Source organism: Lithobates pipiens, unplaced genomic scaffold, assembly GCF_037356315.1.
Source record: "Lithobates pipiens isolate NorthernLeopardFrog02 unplaced genomic scaffold, aLitPip1_a1.2 Scaffold_28, whole genome shotgun sequence".
Lineage (NCBI taxonomy): Eukaryota > Metazoa > Chordata > Amphibia > Anura > Ranidae > Lithobates > Lithobates pipiens.
The window spans coordinates 68,681,667-68,708,949 of NW_027507789.1; positions in this window are offsets into that span (position 1 = coordinate 68,681,667).

Consider the following 27,283-nt stretch of genomic DNA (forward strand, 5'->3'; position numbering starts at 1 on the left):
GTTCCCAGGTACTGAATGGCTTATGGGGCCTCACAAAAAGGGAAAATTACGAGAGAGATCAATGAGGGACTGCGAATTGAGGTTCACATTAAGTGCCTCTGACTTTTGCAGGTTAACTTTGAAATTCAACAAGTTTCCATAGGTGCAGAGTTCTGAAAGTAAGACGAGTAATGAAGTGATTAAATCAGAGATATAAAAAAAAGCAGGCCATTAGCGTATGCTGCACCTTGTGGTGGTATTTGTTAGTTTCCAAAACTTTGATATTTGGGTTACTCCAGAGTTGTAGTAATAGGGGTTCCAATGATAAAACAAAAGGAAGTGGAGACAGGGGACATCCCTATCTCATGCCATTGCCAGTGGCAAAAGGTTTTGAAACAAAGCCATTAACGCTGACCATGGCGGTGGGAAATGAATAGAGGGGAGTCACAAAGGTCAGGATAGAGTCAGGCATGCCAATGTGTTGTAGAGTCTCGTGTAGGAAGGTCCAATTTATCAAAATCCTTTTTGGCATCGGTGGACAGGAGAATTAGTGGTATGTTCGTACATTTAGCCTTGGCTATTACATTTATGATCCTGATCATATTGTCTTGGGCCTCTCTAGTTTGGATGAACCCTACTTGATCGAGAGTTACAAAGTATTGCAGGATGGTGCCCAATCCCTCCACCAGGATCTCGGTGAATAACTTGAGGTTGCAGTTGAGTAACAATATGGGTATGTAGCTGGTGAAGTTCAAATGATCCTTGCCCAGTTTAGGGATAACTATGATACTGGCATGAAGAAGGTCAGGGAGCACTGCCTGGCCCTCAAGAATCGCATTATAAGCTGACGTGAAATTGGACACCAAATGCTCATTGTAAGTCTTATAATAGGACACCATAGCAAATTCCCAAGGAGAAATAGGTTGGGACATTGTATCAATCTCTAAGATATGCATTAATTGCGGTAAGTTTATCATCATCAAACACGGTAGGGGAAGCAGAGTGTAGATTATACAGGTTGGTGTAAAAACAGTGAAAGGTGTTTGCCATCTCTGGGGAGTAGATGGGGTAGAGAGGGTAGGATTATATAATAGGTTTTGTTTAGAGTGGAGGGCGTTAGCGAGTGAATCACTAAATTTGTCTCCAAAATCATAAAACGATCTACGAGCTTTGGTTGGAGCCAGCTAAACAATAGAATACCCTTGACCCTGTGAAGGGTCACAGAAGGAAAAGCAACAGTGTAGTGGCAATAGTATAGCTGTATGGGGTACCACCTCACTAGCAGTGTACCACATACATAAATGCTCTCCATCCTGGGGGAAGGTAATCTGAGAGCTGGGGGGTGTTGTATACAATTACCACCACAAATGGTAATTTAAGGGGCAAGGAGTGGAGTGCGTCTGCTGCAGTGAGTGGCAGTGCCAATAAAGTAACCAACAAAAAATAACAATCGGGCATGAAACTAATGAGATGGGAAGTGTTCCCGAAGGGGACAGGACCCGCCACCAGAATAAGAACCCATCAGGCTGTGAGATGGGGCAGAGTGTAAAAAAGTGGCCACTAATCCGATCGCATGTCATGAACCACTTTCCAAAACAATTAACTATAGCAACAAACAAAGGCAAGGTAAATAAAACATGTTGAAACAATAACAGATGAGGTGGACAGAGATAGCGTCCAATTATCTTCAAATGATCGCCCCCTGGTGTTAACCCTTTCTCTGCCAGTGACATTTTTACAGTAACCAGTGCATTTTTATAGCCCTGATCGCTGTATAAATGCCAATGGTCCCAAAAAATGTGTCAAAAGTGTCCGATGTGTCCACCATAATGTCACATTACTAGTAAAAAAAAAAATAATAATAATAAAAATGCTATAAATCTATCCCCTATTTTGTAGACGCTATAACTTTTACGCAAACCAATCAATATACGCTTATTGCGATTTTTTTAACCAAAAATATGTAGAAGAATACATATCGGCCTAAACTGAGAACAAATTTGCTTTTTTTTTTTTTTATAAAATGGTGATATTTATTATAGCAAAGAGTACAAAATATTGTGTTTTTTCAAAATTGACGCTCTTTTTTTGTTCATAGCGCAAAAAATAAAAACCCCAGAGGTGATCAAATACCACCAAAAGAAAGCTCTATTTGTGGGGAAAAAAATGACCTAAATTTTGTTTGGGTGCAGTGTCGCACGACCACGCAATTGTCAGTTAAATCAAACCGCAAAAAATGGCCCGGTCATTCAGCAGCCAAATATTCCAGGGCTGAAGTGGTTAATGATATATTGGTACATAGGGGAGCTGGATTAAAAAAAACTGAGAAAAAAGGGGATCTTAGCCTTTAATTAATATTATTAAAAACAACCTAACAGTATCATATACTTTTATATAGCGCTGTTATCTAAAGCCATAGCAGAGCATGTGACTGCAGTGCTTGATTCTCTGCATTAGAATAAATATAAACCTAGTAGCATGCAATAATCTGTATTTGTGCCCCTCTCAACCTATTACCGTCAAACTCAGAATATATATTGCATAAAGACCATTATAAAGTTTTACTAAAACAGGACTAAATTAGGCTGAGGAATCCACATAACCCTTAAACTCATCACACACACGTTACAATCTGATTGTACAATCTCCTTCATATGAAGAAGAATGTAGCACAAGGGCTGGCCTGATTGGATATACAGTAAATTGATTTTATAGGTCATCTTATTATTTCATTTCGGTAGATATAAAGTTCATTGTACAGCGTTTGTATGGTTAGATTGTAATGTGTATATAGCGAGCTGTAGAAACATCTAATTTTCTGTGCCAGGTGGTCATTGGACCCCCAACAGCATACGGCAATGCTGCCGTTTGGCTGAAAATTATTCTTAAAAGTTTATTAACATACAGATAGATTGAACATATATCAGATTGCTGTGAACACAGTTGTCATTACTTCTTGTCTTGAAATGTGTAGGTGCTCAGTTCTCTTATAAGGCCTTATCATATAAAAGAATTGTGAGATTTTTCAGCGAGAAAAGACAGATACAAGGAATTTGTTAAAAATCTGTTCTATATAAATGAATAGGATAAATACACATCCATTCGCTGCAACAGTTCATTCGTTTTTTTTCTTTGATGATCCTGGTACTTCTCCCCCATCCTATTTAATTATAATTAAGATACTGGCAATTATTGACCTTTACTTCCTACACAACCAACAATAATTTTCCCCAGACTTTGGCTATTAGGACTGTGAATGTTTCAGACTGGTAAAATTCCTTCTGTCCTACAATCATTAAATCACTAATAAGTCACAGATGAGGCTCCAGATCTCGCCTGCTTTTAAGAGTCTCTGCACTTGCAATTAATGTTAACTGATCCAAAAAGTAGTAATGAATGCTCCCTCTATTGGCAAAAGTAAGGTGTTGCATACATGATCAATATAAAAATATTTATATCAGATAGGGGCTCTTTTTAATTGTGTGTAGGTTAACTATTCTACTACCATTAGATACAACATGCATACGTTTTTACAATCATTATTACATTGTCAAAGCGAAACATGTTTTCAGATTAGCACAATGTTAGATTATTCCCCCAAAAACTGGCATATAATAATCACCTTATTGCTAGTTCACACCAGATGCAGTTTGGGCTCTTTTTTTTCTTCACTAAAAATGCAAAAGTACAGTGTTTTTTATTTTTTCCAATCACTCTAGTTCACACCAAACACTGTGCATGCATTTTTAGGGCCAGTTCACATCACAAAAATGCACTCAGGACACATTCCGGATTAGTTTTTGCTTACAGTTCATACCACACGCAATTCCAGTGCGTTTTTGATACAATTTGCTAGGTTCCAGTACAGTTTTGTGCAGAAAAAATGCAGCATGGTTTACTTTTTTTTTGCACCAGAAACTGACTGCACTGGTGTGAACTAGAGTCATTGGAATACATGGAAAACACTGCATGCATTTTTAGTGCAGAAAATTACCAGTTACACTTACCGGTAACAGGTTTTCTGGGAAATCTTCCAGGACGGCACACCAGAGAGATGGCTGGTCTCACTTGACAGGAAACACAATTAACAACAGAATTTAAAAGTCTCCGCCTCTCTCTCCAACTCTCAGTTATGACAAAGTATAGGCCCACACCAGTGTCAGAGGGAACATTCTGTGAAGAATGAAAACATCACCAACATATAAGGGTAGGGAAGTAGGCCTGCCATCCTGGAAGATTTCCCAGAAAACCCGTTACCGGTAAGTGTAACTGGTAATTTTCTCCAGTCATCTTCCAGGACGGCACACCTGAGACGAAGAGCAAGAAGTTCAGGCCTACCTTAGGGTGGGACCACCGCCTGTAGGACCTTCCTGCCAAACAGGCAAGTCCTGAGAGGACAACAGCTCCACTCTGTAGTGCCTCAGAAACGTCTTATGGCTCGTCCATGTTGCTGCCTTGAAGATTTGATCAATCCAAGCGCCTGCCCTCTCTGCCCAGGAGGTCACCAGAGATCTAGTTGAGTGCGCCTTAAGGTGGACTGGTACCGGCTTACCCAAGAGCCTATAAGCTATCGCTATGGTCTGTTTGATCCACGGGGCTATTGTTGGTTTGGAGGCCTGCAAACCCTTTCTTTGGCCAGAAAAGGTGATCAGCAGATGGTTTGATCTCCTAAATTCTGTCACCCTTTCTAGATAAACTAGGAGACAGTGCCTAACGTCTAAGAGGTGGAATCTTTCTTCCTTCTCATTTTTAGGACTCTGGCAGAAGGATGGAAGGATAATCTCCTGTGACCTGTGAAACCCAGAAGTCACGTTTGGTAAATATAGAGGGTCCTGTCTGAGGATTACCCTATCCTCCAAGATTAGCAAAAACGGCTCTTTAATTGCCAGAGCTTGTAGGTCGCCAATCCTTCTGGCTGTGGTAATGGCCAGATGGAAGGCCAACTTAAATGAAAGAAATTTAAAGGAAACCTGAGCCATCGGCTCAAAAGGCCCTTTCATTAGGGCATCCAATACCAGGGATAAATCCTAGAACCTAGAACCTAGAACCTAATTGTCCTTACCGGGGCTAACCTCTCCCTGGCCAACAAAAACCTTTTTACAAGGGGGTCTCGAGCCAGACTTCTGTCAAAAAATACCGACAGGACCGCTACCTGAAACCTAAGGGTGCTAACCGCTAACCCCTGGTCCACCCCATCCTGAAGGAAATCTAGAACGGTTGGAACCGTTTGGAGGGCTCCCTCCTTTGACTGAAGACAATGGGAGAAGACCTTATTAGCGTAGATCTGTCTGGTGTCCTTCTTTCTACTGAGCAAGAGTGTATCAATCACCTTCTCTGAGCATCCCCTATCCCTGAGGATTTCCCTCTCAAAAGCCAGGCCATCAGAGAGAGAAACCCCGGGTTGGAATGAACGATTGGGCCCTGGCAAAGGAGATCTCGCTGAACTGGAAGATGCAGTGGAGAAACAACTGACCATCTCCATATGTTGGAGAACCAAGCCCTCTTCGGCCACCAAGGTGCGATCAGAATGAGGTCTCCCCTCTTCTGCAACACCCGGAGTATGAGCATTAAAGGAGGGCATGCGTACGCCAGAGCAAAATCCCAGTTCTGAACGAAGGCCACCCCCAAGGATCCCTGCTCCCTGGTGAGGGAGAAGTACCTCCGAACCTTCGTGTTTTTCTGGCGGGCAAACAAATCTATCTCTGGCTTGCCAAAATGAAGGCTTACCAGAGCGAAAAAAACTTCCTTGTTCAGCTCCCACTCTCCCTGATTAATGGGCTGCCTGCTGAGAAAATCTGCCTGAAGGTTGAATGATCCTTTTATGTGGACTGCTGAAAGCGAGAGAATATTCTCCTCTGCTTCCCCTAGGATCTCTTGAGTTAATCTCCTCAACCTGCCTGACCTTGTCCCCCCTTGGTGGTTCAGGTAGGACACTGTTACCAGGGTGTCGGAGAAGACTTGCACCTCCCTGCTTTGGATCTGCTTCTTGAAAAAGCTTAGCGCCTTTCCAACTGCCAGGAGTTCCTTGCAGATGGAGGAAGCACTGCTCTGGCTGTGGTTCCATGGCCCCTGGGCGTATTGGTCTCCCAAGTGAGCACCCCAACCCCAGACGCTTGCGTCCGTAGTTATGGCTAACGGATCTAATTGTGACCAAGTTCGACCCCCCCGATAGATTGTTCGGGTTGAGACACCAGTGTAGGGAGCGTACTACCCCCTTTTTTAGCCGCTCTCTTTCCTCCAGGGCTTCTCTTCTGCCGCCCCAAGAGGAGAGAAGAAATTCCTGGAGTTCCCAAGAATGGAGCTGGGCCCAGATAACGGCCGGGATACAGGAAGACATGAGCCCCAGAACTCTCATGATGTTCCTTAACGAGACCTCTCCGGACTCAAGGAGAGCCCCCACTGCTCCCTGAACCTTTGAAATCTTTTCTGGAGGGAGAACTATTCTTTGAGCCACCGAGTCTAGCTAGTACCCTAAGTACACCTTGGACTGCGATGGGTCCAGGCAGGACTACTCCCGGCTGGCCATCCAACCCAAGGAATCCAGGGTGGACAACACTATGTCCCTGTTCTCGGCCGGGCTGTAGATCAGCAAATCATCTAAGTATGGTATCAGTGCTATCCTCTGGAGGTGTAGGAAAGATACCACTTTGGCGAGGACCTTGGTGAAGATCATCGGACTGGCCGCAAGGCTGAAGGGGAGGGTCCTGAACTGCCAATGCTCTACCCCCGTTCTGTGCGTACCGCGAAACGCAGGTACTTCTGGTCTTCTGCGGCAATGGGTACATGTAAATATGCATCTTTCAGATATAACGTGATCATGAAGACCCCTTTCTGGAAATGATTTCTTACAGAATAAATACTCTCCATCCTGAACTTTTTGTATAGCAAGTACCGGTTTAACTTTCTCAAATTTATAATTAACCAAAACTTGGCCGATGGCTTCAGGACCACAAAAACGTGGCAATAGAACCCGAGCGCCCACTGACTCACTGGCACCAGAATAATTACTTCCTGCTCTGCGAGTTCTCAAATTATTCCCAAAAGGCCCCTCGCTCTGAGTGGGTCCTTGGGAAGACAGGTAACAAGAAAATTTTGAGAGGGATTCGCCTGAAATTCCAACTTGTATCCCTCTCTTACGAGACTTAGGATATAAGGACTCTCTGTGATTTTGAGGGAGGAACCACAAGAGCCTTGCGCCAACCTTCATGCTGGCGTCATTTGGTTTCTTTGTTGGAAGGTCCAGAGCTGGAAAAAAGGATCCCACTTTTTTCCTTGCCCTTCCCGAGCCCCCACTTTTTTCTTTGGTCACTTTTACTCTTAGACTGACCCTTTGCCGAGGGGCCTCGAAAAAATTTCTTCCCTCTCTCTCTTTGGCTTTGTAGGGAACTTCTTACCCTTCTCTGTGGATCGGGAAAGCACTTGCTCAAGTCCCGAACCAAACAGCAGAGAGCCTTCAAAGGGAATACCACAGAATCGGAACTTACAGATAAAATCTCCATCCCATGTTTTTACCCATAGGGCTCTCCTAGTGGAGTTCGGTAGTCGTTCTCACTGTCTCCACCGCTGCGTCTGCCAAATAGGCTACCGCTCTCCCAATTACCTCCAAGGAGTCAATCACTTCCTTGGACTCTTTTTTACGTGAGACATAGTCCATTAACCTATTGAGCCAAGCGTCTGCGTTACTGGCCATACAGGCTGAGGCCAATGCTGGGATCATAGCTGCAGCATTGGCCTCCCAGGCTGTACGTAACAAGGCCCCAGATTTTTTATCCATCTGATCCTGAATGTTGCCTGAGTTCTCGAAGGACAGGTCCGACCTCTTGGATACTTGCGCTAAGGAGGCATCCAAGTGAGGGACCTTAAAGAATTTCTCTTCCTCTTCTTCCTTAAAAGGGCACCTACGCTTCCAGGTCTTTAGCTTTAGAAGCTTGCGCTTAGGCTCTTTCCATTCCCTTAGGATTATATCTTTAAGGGACTGATGTACCGGGAAGGATCTAGCTTGCAGCTTACCCGAGTGGATACCTGGGCAGAGGGCATCTGAATGTCCTCTGATGTATAAATAGTTTTAAGAAGACCCTCCATATCCTTAGCTGAAAAGAGGTGTCCCCCAGGGCTAGCCTCCACCTGGCTGTCCTGATCAGACTCTTCCCCTTTCTCTCGGGAGCTTATCTCTGAAGCCTGACCCGCTTCCTCGTCTTAATGATAGGGGTTAGGTTCTTGGGACCCTCCCGTATAACTGGTGGACATGTCCTCCTGCGAGGGGGGACTGTCCTTTCCTGATGGGGTCTCGACCTGGCGTTTTTCAAACGTTGTCCTAAAGGATTGAAGGGTTTCTAGCATCTCTGACTGCAACGCCCATCATTCCTTCACAACCTGTGCTGTCTCCTTGCCTGCAAGCTTAAAGATGCATTTGTCACAAAAATGCTTGCTGTGGTTTTGCGAAAGTTTATCATTACAATACCCACAGCCCCTAGTCTTGCAAGTAGCTTTGGGTTTAGACTCACTCACCCCCTGTGGCGACCTCGAAATATCAGCCTCGAACAGTTAACACTGTTCATTTAGCTTGCCCTGCAGTGGATGGACCTCCAGGTGTCTCCGCCACTTGGCGCCATTTTGGTGAAGCTCAAATGACCAGAAATTAGCTCATGACATCTGGACATGCGCAGTAGCGGCCGCGAACGCCGATCGCACACAACGGCCATTGGAGTCTTCCAGCTCCCCTTCTGGAAGCTATGGGTATAGTAGCAGCAGAGCCTCCTCCCCAGAACCAGGGGAACCACAACGCGGTCCCTCTCCACCATCCACCACCGTCAGGTAGGAGGGAAAGCAGGTTCTTTGGGGTACTGTGTTTAGGAGACACCTCATCTGTCCCACTACACAAGATCTCAGGGGTGTCCTGTAACCCAGTGGACCTGGATCAACCCCTGAGATTCCCTGTACAGAAATTTCTTTCTGAAAGGCAGGCCCCCTGGAAAGGCAAAGCCCACTAGGACCCCTGCAGTCACCACTGGCTGCTCTGGGTCTCTCTCCCTGGGGGGTGACCAAGGTCCCCGACCTGTAGTCCTTACAAAAAATTAAAAACAGTTTTGCTGCCATCTGTGGGAAACACAATCAATAACTGAGGGTCGGAGGAAGGGGCAGGGACTTTTAAACTCTGTTGTTGATTGTGTTTCCTGTCAGGTGAGACCAGTCATCTCTCAGGTGTGCCGTCCTGGAAGATGACTGGACAAAAAAAATTGTACGGAACTGCATCTGGTGTGAACTAGCACTATAGTGCAGCATAAAAAGCGCACGGAACTGCACCTGGTGTGAACTAGCACTATAGTGCAGTCAGTTTTCGGTGCAGAAAAAAAAAGTAGAGCGTGCTGCATTTTACAGAACTGTACTGGAACTTAGCAAATTGTATCAAAAACGCACTGGAACTGCATGTGGTGTGAACTGTAAAGGCCAGTTCACACCAGATACAGTTTGGTGAGCTTTTTTTCTGCACGAATAATGCATGCACAGTGTTTTCCATGTATTCCAGTGGCTCTAGTTCACGCCAGTGCAGTCAGTTCCAGGTGAGTTTCCTGTGCAGAAACTGACTAGAACTGACTGCACTGGTGTGAACTAGAGCCATTGGAATATATGGAAAATACTGAGCATGCATTTTACAGCCAGTTCACGCCACAAAAATGTACTCTGGATACGTTCCAGATCAGTTTTTGCTTACAGCTCACACCACACACAGTCCCAACACAGTTGTGTTTTTGATACAGTTTACTATGTTCCAGTACAGTTCTGTGCAGAAAAAATGCAGCATGATCTACTTTTTTTTCCTGCACCGGAAACTGACTGAACCTGACTGCACTGGTGTGAACTAAAGCCATTGTGATACATGGAAAACACTGTGCATGCATTTTTAGTCCAGCTCCCCCCCCCGCTTTTACTGCTGCTGTAATCACCATGTCGGATGTCACAAGTCGGATGGTTAGGACAAGAATCCTACTTTGATCCGACTTTAATAATATTCAATAGGATGAAGTAGGATCAAAGTCAGATCAAAGAAGTGCAGGGAGCATTGCATTTTCAAACCAACTTGTTTCAGACCAGTTGAGACGGCTCTCATAGGGAAACATTGATTTTCACACGTCATGCGACATGAGGTCCCATTGTCAGAGCGTTTGTCGTACATGTGTGAACCCAGGCTTAGGTCATGACACAGGAAGGAGTTGACCAGCTGACCTCATTAGCACATACCCTGCATCATCCACCCATTCCCAGTTGCACATTTTTAAAATGAAATGCAGTCAGTGTAAAGGAAATTTGTAAGTTCTGTATATAATTGTATTCTATTTTATATTTATTGCACACTGCCCTCACTGTGCACATGACACTAATAATGTTTGCATTACATGTTTGCATTCTTTCGAGTCCTGATTAGAATTAGTCTGCCTATGTTATGTCCTTTGTTACTATAAACATACAATTGTAATATTAATGTGATACCTACGTAATCATGTGTATAAAAATCTTCAATTGCATCATAATAAAGCAGAACAGTTATTTGGAAAGATGCGGAGTATCTTTTGTGTCCGTTCCTACTGCAGTAGTTATTATTAATTTGTAACCACTAATCAAAATGAGGATAGGAGTTGCCTATCTATACATTCCCATGTCAGATGGCGAGCTTTGCCTAGGAGGGGATTTGCAGGTGACCCTGAGAATCCGAAGCGAGGAGCTTGAGACAAAATGTGCCAGGTTAATTAATCTAATGATAAACAATGTGATCACAATTATTTTGAATCTGTTTTCCAAACATGGTAAAATTAAGGTTACATTTAACCATGTATTACACAAATTGAATATCCTTTAAAAGAGGAAAATCTCCTCCTTTAACCACTTCAATACAGGACATTTATACGCCCTTCCTTCCCAGACCAATTTTTAGCTTTCAGTGCTCTCACGCTTTGAATGCTGATTACTCAGTCATGCAACACTGTACCCAAACAAAATTGTTATAATTTTTTTCATACAAATAGAGCTTTCTTTTGGTGGTATTTAATCACCACTGGGTTTTTTATTTTTTGTGACATAAGTGAAAAAAGAGCACAAATTTTGAAAAAAAAAAACCACTGTTTTTTAAGTTTCTATGATAAAATTTTGCAAATAAGTAATTTTTGTTCATAAATTTGGGCCAAAATTTATACGGCTACATCTCTTTGGTAAAAATAACCCAAGTTAGTGGATATTATTTAGTCTCTGTGAAAGTTATAGAGTCTACAAGCTATGGTGCAAATCATTGAAAATAGATCACACCTGATCACACCTGATGCACTGACGGCCTATCTCAATTCTTGAGGTCCTGAAATGTCAGGAAAGTAAAAATACCCCCTAAATGACCCCTTTTTGAAAATTAGGCAGTCCAAGGTATTTAGCAAGAAGCATGGAGAGTTTTTTGAAGTTGTATTTTTTTTCCCCACAATTCTTGGGAAAATTAAGATTTTTTTTTTTTTTCACAAAATTGTCATAATAACAAGTTATTTCTCACACACAGCATATGCATACTTCCAATTACACCCAAAAATACATTCTGCTACTGTGTGACTTTTACACAGCCTGGCCACACAGAGAAGTCCAACATGCAGGGAGCACCGTCAGGGGTTCTAGGAGCATAAAATGACACCTCTAATTTCCTAACCACCTATTACATTTGTGAAGGCCCTGAAACCCCAGGACAGTGATATTACCCACAAAATGACCCAATTTTGGAAAGCAGACACCCCAATGTCTATTCTATGAGGCATAATGAGTCTTTTGAATGGTTCATTTTTTTCCAAAAGTCTTCGGAAAATGTAGAGAGAAAATTAAAACAATTTTTTTTTTTATACACAAAGTGGTCTGTTTATAAGATATTTCTAGCTCAAAGCATGTATATAGCAAAAATTACACCTCAAAATGCATTCTGCTACTCCTCCCGAGTATGGCAATACCCCATGTGTGTGACTTTTACACGGCCTGGCCACATACAGAGGCCCAGCATGCAGGAAGCACCATCAGGTGTTCTAGGAGCATAAATGACACAAAGTTGTCAATTTATAAGATATTTCTAACACATAGCATGTATATAGCAAAAATTACACCCCAAAACACATTTTGCTAGTCGTCCTGAGTATGGCGATACCACATGTGTGAGACTTTTACACAGCCAGTCCACATACAGAGGCCCGACATTGAAGTAGTACCTTCAGGCGTTCTAGGAGCATAAATTACACATCTCAGTGCGCATGCGCGAGGGATCCAAGATGGCCGCTAGTGCCTGATCCTCCGCGCCACGCCGGACCAGGGGAGCTTACAGGACGGTGAATTCCTCGCCAGGAAGGGGACACTACGAAGCCCTTGTCCCCCGATAACCCAGGGATCCCCACCGTATGTCCGCTGCAGCGACCAGGCGAGATCTCGGGCCGTAATTTGAAGCGGCCGCCAGAGCGGGGTGTACCAAGATGGCCGCCGCGGCCGAAGCACACAGACAACGTGCAGCACACAGCGCGGAACACGGCGCTGAACACAGGCAAGTGCTAGCCCCGGCCATCCTGAATTATACTCCCACAAACCAGGGGAACTTTCCCACGCACGGAGCCCCATCTCCGGCCTCCACAGAGTCCTTGATAGGCATGTCTATGGCAGACCAGGCCTTGTCTCCTGCGGAGGATTGCAGGCCTTCATTTCAAGGCCCCTTCTTAGCAGAACAGTTTCCTCAGGAACAAGACTTGTCCACAACAGACCTTTTTATCAAACTCTCATTGTTACTTGAAAGGGGACTGGCCTCCACGGCAGCGAAAATTACTGGGGAGATTAAATCTGACCTACAAAACATTGGTCAAAGAATAGAAGCTATAGAATCTAAGCTTGATGTTACGGCCGCAGTTGCCAATCAGAACTCTGACTTGATTCACTCCATGCAGGACCAGTTGGACACAGCGCTATCGCGAATTGACGACCTTGAGAACAGGTCGAGACGTTATAACTTCAGAATCAGAGGGCTGCCGGAATCCATCACAGACGTGACTGCCGCCACCCAAGACCTGATCAAATCGTTATTGCCCAATATTGATCCTCAGCGACTGGAGCTGGATAGAGCCCACAGGGCCCTGGGCCCTCCCAGGAAAGATGGCCTGCCCAGAGATGTAATAGTTAAGCCGCATCACTATGCGGTAAAGGAGGAAGTAATGAAGCAAGCCCGTATGGCCCCACAGGTGACATGTCAAGGTCATGTGATTCAAGTGTTCGCAGATCTGGCGCCGTCGACCATCCAACGCAGACGTGCTCTGAAACCACTTCTGAATGTCCTTATTCAGAAGGACATTAAATATAAATGGGCATTCCCCTTCGCTGTTAAGTTCGCACATATGGGAGCAAACTACTCCTTCGCCAACTTTGCCTCTGGTGAACAAATCCTTCTACGTCTAAAGCTTATCTCCCAAGATGCCGGCATGGACACATCGGCTCCTCCACCTCCGTCGGCAAAAAGACCCCCCCCGATCAGCCCATCGGTTCCGCTCTGGTCCAAACCCAAGTCTCGACGCTCCGGTGACAATGGTCACACCTGAAATTCGTTGGCCAAGTTCATTTTCTACTTCTCCCGTGACCAGAGTTGGTCGCGCAACTCGTCTCTCATCTGGTTGACTGTCCCTGGGTATCCGTACCCCTGAAACCTCCCATGTTTGGGAAAAAACTTGTTTCTCCTACCATACCACCGGAACGCCTCTGGCTCCCTATTTCCCACCTTTTTGTGGCTTTTGTTTTGTGTTTGTTGGACACTAGTTTTTTTTTCTTCCTCATGGTACAAGAGGTTTGTTTTCATGGTACATGAACGTATGCTGAACATGACTGTTCGAATCAGATACGAGGGGAAGGGGAGGGAAAAGGAAAGGTGAAATAGAGGAGAGAAAAAGGTGTGGGAAAAGAGAAAGGTGGAGGAAGGGGGAAAAATTTCTGTAGTGGGTTTTTTCTCTTTTTTTTTTTTCTGTATTTTTGATATACTATTTGCTCCTTTATGGGACTACTCCCATGAGTGGTCCTCATGTTTGCAACACAAGTGAATGTCTTATCCTTTGTTTCATGTATGTTCCCGGTGGTATTTTCACATTTTCTTTCTTCAAGCCGTCTTAGTGTTATGCTATTTACATTTTTCAGAAACCCCCTGGTCCGGGGCGGTACACATGTGCCTCTGCCTACCCCCTGCAACCCTTCGGGATTTCAGGGGCTAGGACTCCCGAGAGCATGCTCTCGGCGATTTTTCTTTTCTCTTTGGAGATTTCTGACTCTGGAGCTTCTCTCTCCCCTCCGGAGTCAGGTGCTTTTCTTGGGAGACTACTTTCTACTCTCTTCCCTTCCCCCCCCTCAGGTAGAATGATTTGTGTTTGCTATTCTGCCCTCACTGTTTGTTTTTCGATTAGCAGGTTCTTCGTTATCAGAGATGGTGATAGCATGACTCGCTACGAAAATGGAAATCTCCTCTTAGGTCCCAGAAACTTTCTACTACTGGTAGGTGAAGATGTGTGTGCCCGAGTTCCGATCCTATGCTCCCATGGCTGATACCACTCCTAAGTTGCTGAAGCTAGCTTCTCATAATGTGCAAGGGCTAAATTCTCCCCTTAAACGCAAGAAACTATTCAGCCTATACAAATCCCTTAGACTGGATATTTTATTTCTACAGGAGACGCATTTCCCGAGCCGGTACAGCCCACCTTTCCTGCATGCCAACTATCCCCAATTTTTTCTTGCGAATGCCGAGAACAAGACAAGAGGAGTTGCAGTTCTCCTGGCGAGAGACTGTAACTTCACTCTTACCTCTGTTTTCAAGGACCCAGATGGCAGGTTTATCTTAGTGAAAGGCCTTGTGGAAGGGCAACTATATTCTCTGATTTCATACTATGCCCCTAATAAGGGGCAAGACAAGTTTTTTGTGAAACTCTTCCACACCCTTAACCCTATGCTCGAAGGTAAAGTGGTTCTTGGGGGGGACTCTAACGTAACTTTTGAACAGGAACTAGACAGAACTAGACCCTTAGGGCAACAGCTTATTCGTCCACGCAAAGTCAGCCACAGAATAGCAAAATTATTACACTCTCAGGGCTTAACTGATGCATGGAGGGAACTAAATCCGTCCTCTAGAGATTACACGCATTACTCTGCTCCCCATAACACATATGCTAGGATTGACCATCTTTTTGTTCAAAGTCATGCGCTCCCCGCTGCTGAGCGCTCTTTGATAATAGACACGGTCCTTTCAGATCACGCGATAGTAGCGCTGTATCAACGCCTCACCTCCCAATCCACGGGCTTTAAGACTTGGAGACTTAACGAATCCCTCCTGACAGACCCTAGCAGAATCCCCGAGTTAGAATTAGCCCTACAAGATTACTTCAAACGCAACACTACTAAAGATACTTCTATGGAGACAGTATGGGCGGCCCATAAGACAGTGATTAGGGGTGAATTCATAAAGCTGGCCACTCACCTAAAAAGGGAAAGAACCTCTGCAATCACCAGATTGGAACTGGAATACGCAAATCTCAGAGCGGAACATAAAAAAAAACCCCTAAAAGAGAACATCCCACAATTAGACAAAATAAAGCTAGAACTGAACCTAGCCCTCACGACCCGTGCGGAGAAGAGTATCAGATGGAGTGGGAATAAATTTTACACTCAAAAGGATAAAATAGGTTCTATGCTTGCCTCTAAACTATCCCCCAAACAGAGAACGCACAGTATGCCCCACATCAGATTACCAGGGGAGGGTCTTTCGTCTAATCCAACGAAAGTCCTGAAAGCTTTCCAAATTTTCTACTCCGATCTCTACTCCGCTCCTAAGACTGACCCCTTAGATGACATCAACTCCTTTTTAGACACGTTACCGATTCCTCGTATATCTAATGCACACCGGGAAGTCCTCGAAGCCCCCTTTACAGAAGAGGAGGTTCTTGCAACTGTGAAAGAACTGAAAAATAACTCAGCCCCTGGACCGGATGGGCTATCTAACGCCTATTACAAAAAGTTTGCAAATATTTTAGCACCACACTTGGCCAAATTTTGTAACCATAAAACCAAAGGTGACCCGCTTGATCCTCTTCTTAACTTAGCTTTTATCTCTGTAATTCCCAAGCCGGACAAGAATCCTGAAATTGTAGACAATTACCGCCCAATCTCACTCATTAATTGCGACCTTAAGATCCTAACTAAAATGTTAGCAAACAGACTAGCTTCCTTCATATCCATATACGTCAATAAAAATCAGGTGGGATTCATCCCCGGACGACAAGGGCCAGACCAAATCCGAAGGGCTATCGATATCATTTCGATATTACAATCGAACTGGGACGGTGGCCCTAAACAGGAAGGCATGCTCCTTTCGCTAGACCTAAAAAAAGCTTTCGACTCGGTCTCCTGGAACTACCTCCATTTGCTCCTGGACAGATGGGGATTTGGGGATAGGTTCATGGGGCTGATCAAATCCTTATATTCCACTCCTCAAGCCAGAATACGGCTTCAGGGCCACTATTCAGAACCTATTCAGATAGCACGAGGGACCAGGCAGGGGTGTCCTCTCTCCCCGCTGATTTTCGCCTTAGCAATTGAAACTCTGGCTATAGCACTGAGGGAGAATCATAACATAAAAGGAGTAGACTGCGGATCGCAAACGCACAAATGTGGCTTATATGCAGATGATATTCTTCTGTTTATTACTTCCCCTATCACCTCCCTTCCAAATCTACTGCAAACCCTGGGAGAGTTCTCTAAAATCTCTGGCCTACAGGTGAATTATAAAAAATCCCTGGCGATGAATATTTCGCTGAAACAACAACTGGTTACTCAACTGCGTCAGTCCTTCCCTTTCGAATGGAATGACACAGCCATCAAATATCTGGGAGTCTACTTAACACCTAAAATCGAATCCTTATATAACGCGAATTATCCCCCGATGATAGCTAAGTTAACTTTAGATCTTAAAACTTGGGTCGGATACAACTTATCACTGTTAGGAAAAATTAATTCTATCAAAATGACCCTCTTGCCTAGACTTTTATATTTATTTCGTTCCCTGCCCATTCCTATCATCAGAAAGCATCTGAAGGTATTCCAGAGTAAGCTACTTAAGTTTGTATGGGGTAAAAAGGGGTATAGGATACCCCAAAGTGTATTGTTTCATCACAGGAAGAAAGGAGGACTCGGTCTTCCCAACCTCCATTTCTACTTTATAGCCGCTAGACTATCACAGATTTCGATTATTTACTCCAAGTTTGAAAAGCCAGATTGGGTTGGGATTGAGAGACATGCTGCCCCACGTCACACTTTAGACTTTTTATTGTGGACCTCTACTAAGGAGAGACCCCCGATATTAGCACCCACTCTATCGCACTCTCTAGCCCTTTGGGATAAGATTCGCAATTGGGACTCCATCTCATCTTCGTCCACTCCGTTAGCACATCTGTTTAATAACCCGGCTTTCCCCCCAGGTCAAAATATAGCTGCATTTAAATGGTGGCTGAACAAAGGGCTGTACCGGATCGGGCACTTCTTTTCTGGGTCTGGACCTCTCCCTCTGAAACACTACATTAAAAAGCTAGAATTGCCACAGTCGGAGCGGTTCAGATTCCATCAAATCTCCCACTTCCTACATTCGATCTGGCCCGAAAAACCTTTTCCTCCTAGTTTCACAGAATATGAGACATGGTGTGGCCAGGGCCCGGAGCAGAGGGGAGGTATCTCTTGCATATACTCTTCACTGACGCAGCCCAAATCTAAGACATCGGTGATGACCAAATGGGAAGAGGATCTCCAGTTTAACTGGGAACTGGAATCCTGGCACACGGCGATCTCGGTGGCCTACAAAGGGATACTAAACACGTCTTTAGTAGAAGCTAGTCTAAAAGTTATTCTACGCTGGTACTACACCCCGGCTAGGCTGGCCAGCATATACCCTTCTGCTGATCCGCTGTGCTTCAGGGGTTGTCACCTCAGGGGTACTCTGGTCCACGTATGGTGGGAATGTCCCCGGTTAAGATCATTTTGGATGAGAATTTTTAAAATTATAGACGGGATCGCTGGGTGCCGGGTCCCCCGGTCCCCTACCATTGCTCTTCTTAATGCTCCAATCATCAAGATCCCCAAGCATTCCATGAGTCTGATCAGATTTATTCTAATTGGAGCCAAACTCACCATCGCAAAAGCTTGGAAACAACCCTCAGTTTCGGTTAAGGCAGCTAAAAGGAAAGTCTCCTGGATCATGGCTCAAGAGAAAATTGCTAGCATCATATCTGATAAACGTGATAAATTTGACATTGTTTGGGAACCTTGGGCTAGGCTCATGGGCATCCCCCTATTCCACGTCCCATTGGGGCTATGATCATCAACTATTACTCATAAAGCATCAGATCTTGGGTAGATAGCAAAGTCCTCTGGTTTATTTATGACTCATTCTTCTGGTTCCCCCTCCCCCTTACCTTTCCCCCTCTTTTTCTTTTCTTCTCCCTTCTTTACTTCTCTTTGTGGTAATGTTTGGCTTGTATGGCCGACATTTGAGCTTAAATGTTCTCTTTTTGTTTTTGTTTGTTTTTTTTTTCACATGTCTTTATTATGATGTCAGATATGATCCGTTGGGTGGGTTTAGGGGTGGGGGGATTGGCCTCCTACTAGGGGGGGCCCTCTGGCTAGGTCCCTCACTTGGTACAGCATGATCCCGCAAGGGGTACCGAGTGGCCCAGGGACCGCTAGGGTGTTCTCCTTACCCCAGGTCATGGAATTTGTAGGGGACTTCTGTAGAATGTTTTTTTTTTCCCTGAACGGTGCTCTACCTTCAAGAGTGCTGGTATATGTCAGGTTCCAGGACCTTGATAACCCTAAATTGGTTAGATCAGTCGTGAAAAGACATTGCTTTCCTATGTTCAAATATTTGATGGTGCATGGTTCAAATGCTTTGTTAAATAATCTGCTGGCCATGTGGGCCTTTCTTTTGTAACATAAGCTGTTTTCAAAAATAAAATATTTTGAAAGTAAAAATTACACATCTCATTTCATTCCTACCGATCACACTTTTGAAGGTCTAGGAGCACCAGGACAGTGGAATTACCCACAAAAACCCTATTTTGGAAAGCAAACACCCCAACATATATTCTATGAGGCATGGGCTGCAGGTAGGTACTCGGCTACTCTGATGGGCTGGTGACAGGTACTTGGGTACTCTGATCGACTGGTGACAGGTACTCGAGGCACTCTGATGGCCTGGTGACAGGTACTCAGGTACGCCGATGTCCTGGTGACAGGTACTCGGGTACTCTGATGGCCTGGGGACAGGTACTCGGATAATCTGATGGGCTACAGATAGGTATTCGTGTACTCTGATGAGCTGTGACAGGTACTCGGGTACTTGGGTACTCAGATGAACTGTGACAGGTACTCGGGTACTCAGATGAACTTTTTTTTTAACCAGTTTTGGTTTGTTTATGCTACCAATGGAATTTTTGGGATTAATTAGTCAACAATAAACTGTTGTATTTGAAAAAGAGTTTTTAATGATGATATGAAACCGATAATATGTATGTATAGCTTTTCTATTTTGTTCTCCACGTCTTGGTCCTCAATGGGGGTGTTCCGGATGTGCAGCCCTTTTGGTCCGAGTCTGACTCCGTGTTCTCCCCCTGTACTGGGAGGATGTTCCCCTCCTCTTCCCTTCCACTCTCTCTGATTGAAATTCCTCCTGCTGTGTGGCCTTTTGCCTCCCGCCCTCTTTGTGGAGTGAATTGTGGCTTTTATATGGGAGGTCATACGGACACCCAGGGCGCCTATATAATTGGGAGTTTTCCCTTTTAGATGCCCGCTGACACGACGGCGCTTTTCGCTATGTGCCGGGAGTTTGCTACTCTCGGGGAGGGGACACATCGGACTGGCCTTGTGTCATCCATCTAAACGTTCCCCTGGTAACCGGCGAGCATTGCTCAGCGGATTACGTAAGGTCCACTGTGTTTACAGTGGCCTTATGGGAAACGTAGCCCTTCCTCCCGGACATGCACAGTGCCGTCTAAGACGTCCGCATCGAGCCAACGACGTCAGATGCCGGCTCGATGGGCGGGAGCTTAAAAGCTGGGCGCCATTAGGGGGAAAGTACTGGTGGAAACGCTAGCTCTTTCCCATATGCTATTGATGCCACATGTAAGTAACGGACACGGATGCCTTTGCGCTATACACTCTTATTAACTGATATATTGAGATAGTAGGTTAATATTTCCTCTCTGTACATTTATAGGCATTCAACACATGAAGGCTCATTTTTAAAGGGGCCATTGTGCATTGCTGCGCTCTCTAAATCTGGGAATTTAATTACCCCTTTCTTTTGACTGGTTCATTGTTTATCTCCTGTTTTGATACCATAATAGTAAGTATAGACTTGGCACAAATATTCTACATCCTATTTAACCGCTATTTGCTAATTAAGGGATGTCTTTAAACCCCTAAGATATTACAACCTGGTATATATTTTTTTTACCGCAACTGTTGTAACCTATACTCCCCTTCTCGATTATCGAGAATTATTGAATTGATTTGATTGTTATAGTTTTTTTTTTTTTATTTATTTTCCCTACCTTTCTTTATTAGTTTAGGTGCTTGATAACACCATGTACCTTAGATTTATTTTTATGAACCCTTATTGTATATTTTTTTTACTATCACCCAGATTGGCTCCTGTCTATGCCCTCCTAAGCCGTTCCACACCATTAATTGGAGGGGTGGCCCTGTACACACTTTTTCCAACTTGTGAGGTGTTTCTTTCATTGGACGGTGGATTTGAAGGGAGGGTAAGCCCCTATGAAGACCTAGATGTGGCAATAACATTAAAAAATTAAATTATGTCGGTTTATATTGAATGTATTAATTGTAAATTTGTTTGTGTTATTGTTTGTTATTAGCTTGCATGTCCCCTGAGGAAGCTGTTGCGAAACATGTCGGGATAGATGATTGCAAGCATTTTTCCACCCTCTGTACTGTATGGACCAGTTTTCTCTGTCATTTTTGTAACCATGCAATGTTTGCGAATGTGTAAAAATAATTTTTAATTAATAATAAAATTTAATGTTTTATGTATAAAAATTCCTTTTGTACTTTCAGTACACTAGCACTGTAAAAATCCCCTTCCTTTTTCTCTCAAATATTAAGAACTTCTGTTATCTAGCTAAAACTAACAACAGAGCAAGCAATGAGAAATGTATAATATTGCCAGGAAAAATGTGTCTTTTTGAAACATGAAACTGGAGTTCTTATGCCGCGTACACATGTAGCGGACTATCCGGCGGACTGCCCACACACGGCACTTTTTCAGTGGACTAATACGGCGTACTAAGTCTCCGCCGTACTTTTGAAATGAACGGACTCGCCCACACACGCGGAGGAAAGTCCGCTCATTTTGAGCGCGTCTCCAGGTAGGCGGGCCTGCGAAGGAGACGTCGCTGGCCCCGCCACCTGGTATGGACTTAAAGGGGAACCCCAACGCCGAAAAAATTGGCGTGGGGTCCCCCCCAGGTCCACATCAGACCCTTGTCCGAGCACGCTACCCGGCCGGCCAGAAAAGGGGGGGACGAGCGAGCGTGGCCCGGCAAGAAGAACCGAAGAGGGGGACAAGACCGGTCTTCTGTCGCCGCTGTCGTCGCCGCCTTCTGTTCTTCTCTTCTTCTCTACAGATGTTGCCTCGTCGCTCTCTCTGCTCACAATGACGGGAACAAGGCGCGCGGCGACTTATATAGGGACATCACCGGATGATGTCCCCGCCTATAATGATATAACAGTCCCGTTTCCTCTGGGACTGTGACACCATAATGGGCGGGGACATCATCCGGGGATGTCCCTATATAAGTCGCCGCGCGTTGGTGCCATTGTGAGCGGAGGATGCGACGAGGCAACATCTGAAGAGAAGAACAGAAGAACAGAAGAAGAGAAAAACAGAAGGCGGCGACGACAGCGATGACAGCGGCGTCAGAAGACCGGGCCACCTCCTGTAAAAGAGCTAGAAGAAGGCGCGGTGGCCCGGCAAGAAGAACCGAAGAGGGGGACAAGACCCCCGAAGTCGGAAGAAGAGGGCGGCGGCGAGGAAGAAAGCCAGGCTCCTCCGCTAGCAAAAGAGCTAGAAGAAGATAGCGGAGGAGTCCGGCGAGAAGACCCCCGGAGCTGTGCAATAAACTATTTTAACCCTTGTGTGTTGTGTTTTTTTTTACTTTTTTCAAAGGTGAATGGGTAGGGGTACATTGTATCCCATACTCATTCACATAGGGCCGGTATCCGTGGGCCTCCTTATTAAAGGGGGCTCCCGGATTCCGATAAGCCCCCCGCCCGCAGACCCCGACAACCAACGGCCAGGGTTGTCAGGAAGAGGCCCTTGTCCTCATCAACATGACGGCCTGGTACGGCTCAGGAGGGGGGGGGGGGCGCTCGCTCGTCCCCCCCTTTCCTGGCCAGCCGGGTAGCATGCTTGGACAAGGGTCTGATGTGGATCTGGAGGAACCCCCACGCCGATTTTTTCAGCGTTGGGGTTCCCCTTTAAGTCCATACCAGGTAACGGGGCCAGCGACGCATCCTTCGCGGGCCCCGCCTACCTGGAGACATGCTCAAAATGAGCGGACTTTTCTCCGGGCGGGAAAAGTCCGTTCATTTCAAAAGTACGGCGGACTGGCATACGCACGGCCCTATTGTCCGCCGAAATGCAAGTCCGGCGGGAAGATTGGAGTGCAAAACTACTTTCTAAGTCCGCCGTACTTTCAGGTAAAAAAAGTCCGCTGGAGGCTACACACGGGGGGATTGTCCGGCGGACTTGAGTTTGCCAGACTTTTCCACCAGATTGTTTGATCGTGTGTACGTGGCATTACACAATCAGCATGATAGAAAACAAGCTATTGTAATATATTTATGCAAGCTGGACCCAGTAATGAATGGTTCACCCTGATATATCAGAGCTGTAGCTTTATGCAAAGGTGCTATTAGACAAAGTTAGACATTATTTTGGTCAAATATTACATTTTTAACCACTTGACCACTTGGCACTTAAACACCCCTCCTGCCCAAACCAATTTTCAGCTTTCGGTGCTCTCACAATTTGAATGACAATTACTCAGTCGTGCAACACTGTATCCAAATTAATTTGTTGTCCTTTTTTTCCCACAAATAGAGCTTTCTTTTGGTGGTATTTGATCACCTCTGGGTTTTTTATTTTTTGCGCTATAAATGAAAAAAGACCAAAAATTTTGAACAAAAAAATAATTTTTCTTTGTTTCTGTGATAAAATTATGCAAATTCTTAATTTTTCTTCATAAATTTTGGCCACAATTTATACTGCTACATATCTTTGGTAAAAATAACCCAAATTAGTGGATATTTAGTCTTTGTGAAAGTTAGAGAGTCCACAAGCTGTGGTGCGAATCATAAAAAATTGATCACACCTGATATACTGGTGACCTATCATTTCTTGTGACCCGAACAAGCCAGGAAAGTACAAATACCCCCCAAATTACCCCTTTTTGGAAAGTATACATTCCAAGGTATTTAGTAAGAGGCATAGTGAGGTTTTTGGTTGTTGTGATTTTTTCCCACAATTCTTTGCAAAATTAAGATTTTTTTTTTCCCACAAAATTGTCATTGTAATAGGTTATTTCTCTCACGTGGCATGTGTATACCACAAATAATGCCCCAAAATACATTCTGCTACTCCTCCTGAGTATTACCATACCACATGTGTGGGACTTTTTCACAGCCTGGACACTTAGAGAGGCGCAACATGCAGGGAGCGCCATCACGTGTTCTAGGAGCATAAATTACGCATCTAACTTGTTGACTACCTATTACACTTTTGAAGACCCTGGAGCACCAGGACAATGACACGTGACACTGATGTGGCACTGATGGCAGATGGTACTGATACGTGGTACAGATGGCACGTGACACTGATGACAGATGGCACTGATGACACTTGACACCGATGACAGATGGAACTAATATGTGGCACTGATGACACGTGACACTGATGTGGCACTGATGACAGATGGCACTAATACGTGGCACTGATGACAGATGGCACTAATACATGGCACTGACAGATGTCACTAATGCGTGGCACTGATGACACCTGACACTGATGACAGATGGCACCAATACGTGGCACTGATGACACGTGACACTGACAGGTGACACTGATGACACGTGACACTGACAGGTGGTACTGGGGACACATGGCACTAGGGACAGGTGGCACTGGGGACATGTGGCACTAGGGACGGGTGGCACTGGGGACAGGTGGCACGTGGCACTGGAGACAGGTGGCACGGATAGGTGGCACTAGGGACAGGTGGTACTGGGGACAGATGACACTGTTAGATGGCACTGGGGACAGTTGGCATTGATAGGTGGCACTGGGGACACATGGCACGGGCAGATGGCACTAGGGACACATGGCATGGACAGGTGGCACTGGGGACAGATGGAATGGACAGGTGGCACTGGGGACAGATGGCACTGATAGGTGGCACAGGGAACAGATGGAACTGATAGGTGTGTTTTACTGTGTGTGTGTGTGTGTGTGTGTGTGTTTTACTGCGTGTGTACTCACAGTCACAGACGCTGCAGCTGCAGCGGTTCATCTCTCCCTCCTCACACGCTGTCTGTGTGTGAGGAGGGGAGCCGGCGATGAGAGATGATCTCATATGTTTACAATGAGATCACCTCTCATTGGATAGCCCGATCGAGTGCTAAATGGCCACTGTGATTGGCCATTTAGCACGATCTGTGATTGGCTGTGTCTGAGGGACATGGCCAACACAGAACTTCCCCGATGCGTGCCCGCGGCGGCGCGCATTAGGGAAGTAAACAGGAGGATGTCCAGGGACGGCCTCCCGGCAGTTAGCGTCCGCTCTGTAGCCGTCTTTTGGCTATAGGGCGGGCGCGAAGCGGTTAATGTCCCACACTCTGCACAGCAAATATACAGCTAACTAAATGTTTGTCTAATTAAAGGTTTAAAATATGAATTTGTTTGTTTATGTACAAATCTAACAATGAAACATGCATACATTTGAATTCCGCCACCTTATTGCCTCTGTTGGAGGAGGCTGGAGACTAAGAAAAAACACATGTGGTAAATTGTTGACATAGGAACCAGTGCAGGGCACCAGTGGCGTGACTAGAACCTTCAGGGCCCCGATGCAAGAAACCATGGAGGGCCCCCCCCCGACCTCCGGACAGGGCTCTTTTCTCCGAGCCCGATGGTGGAACACCAGGGCCCGGTCCCAAGTGGGTGGCCGTATATAAAGGAACCGATTTCTCCATTTCCCCCGCTTCTCCTCCTCTCCCATCCACACGCATTCAGCGGCTGCAGGAGGAAAATGGAGAAACCGGTTCCTCTATGTCGGTGTTTCACAATCTTTTTCCAGTCAGGGCACCCTTGAAGTACACCCCAAGATGAATGAGGCTGCACTCCAACCCCCCTGCAACTGTGTGCATTGCATGCAGTTGCAGCATAGTGACGATGCATTTAAGGGGTTAAAACAGGTGGTCAGTAGGCAAAATATTGCCTCTCTACCGGCTGTCAAATGCCTCTGAAAAGTGATCTGAGCATGGATCTAGATATAAAATTTAAATTTTTTGTGAAGAATCACCAACAAGTGGGACGCAATTGTGAAGTGGAACAAAATCTATTGGATAATTTAAACTTTTTTAGCAAATAAAAAACTGAAAAGTGGTGTGTGCAAAATTATTCGGCCCCTTTACTTTCAGTGCAGCAAACTCAATCCAGAAGTTCATCTCTGAATGATCCAATGTTGTCCTAAATGACTGATGGTGATAAATAGAATCCACCTGTGTGTAATCAAGTCTCTGTATAAATGCACCTGCTCTGTGATAGTCTCATGGTTCTGTTGAAAGCGCAGAGAGCATCATGAAGACCAAGGAACACACCAGGCAGGTCTGTAATACTGTTGTGGAGAAGTTTAAAGCCGGATTTGGATACAAAAAGATTTCCCAAGCTTTAAACATCCCAAGGAGCACTGTGCAAGCGATCATTTTGAAATGGAAGGAGTATCAGACCACTGCAAATCTACCAAGACTTGGCCGTCCCTCTAAACTTTCAGCTCAGACAAGGAGAAGACTGATCAGAGATGCAGCCAAGAGGCCCATGATCACATAGGACAACAATCAGTCGTACACTGCACAAATCTGGCCTTTATGGAAGAGTGGCAAGAAGAAAGTCATTTCTCAAAGATATCCATAAAAAGTCTTGTCTAAAGTTTGCCACAAGCCACCTGGGAGACACACCAAACATGTGGAAGAAGGTGCTCTGGTCAGATGAAACCAAAATCGAACTTTTTGCCCACAATGCAAAACGATATGTTTGGCGTAAAAGCAACACAGCTCATCACCCTCAACACACCATCCCCACTGTCAAACATGGTGGTGGCAGCATCATGGTTTGGGCCTGCTTTTCTTCAGCAGGGACAGGGAAGATGGGTAAAATTGTGGGGAAGATGGATGCAGCCAAATACAGGACCATTCTGGATGAAAACCTGTTGGAGTCTGCAAAAGACCTGAAACTGGGACGCAGATTTATCTTCCAACAAGACAATGATCCCAAACATACAGCAAAATCTACAAAGTAATGGTTCACAAATAAACGTATCCAGGTGTTAGAATGGCCAGGTCAAAGTCCAGAAATGAATCCAATCGAGGATCTGTGGAAAGAGCTGAAAACTGCTGTTCACAAACGCTCTCCATCCAACCTCACTGAGCTCGAGCTATTTTGCAAGGAAGAATGGGCAAGAATTTCAGTCTCTCGATGTGCAAAACTGATAGAGACATACCCCAAGTGACTTGCAGCTGTAATCGCAGCAAAAGGTGGCTCTACAAAGTATTAACGCAAGTGGGCCGAATAATTTTGCACGCCCCACTTTTCATTTTTTTTATTAGTTAAAAAAGTTTCAAAAATCCAATAGATTTCGTTCCACTTCACAATTGTGTCCCACTTGTCGGTGATTCTTCACATGAAATGTGACAAAAGGTTGAAAAGTTCAAGGGGGCCGAATACTTTCGCAAGGCACTGTAAAGGCACATATGCACACACATATAAACCAGTGGCAACTGGTGCTCAAAATTTTTAGGGGGCGCAAGCAAACTTAAAAATTCGGAAAAAAACATAAATTACAGCCACTGTGCCCATCAATTGCCGCCACTGTACCATCAAACGCCACCACTGTGCCATCAAATGTCACCACTGTGCCCATCAAACTCTGCCGCTGTGCCA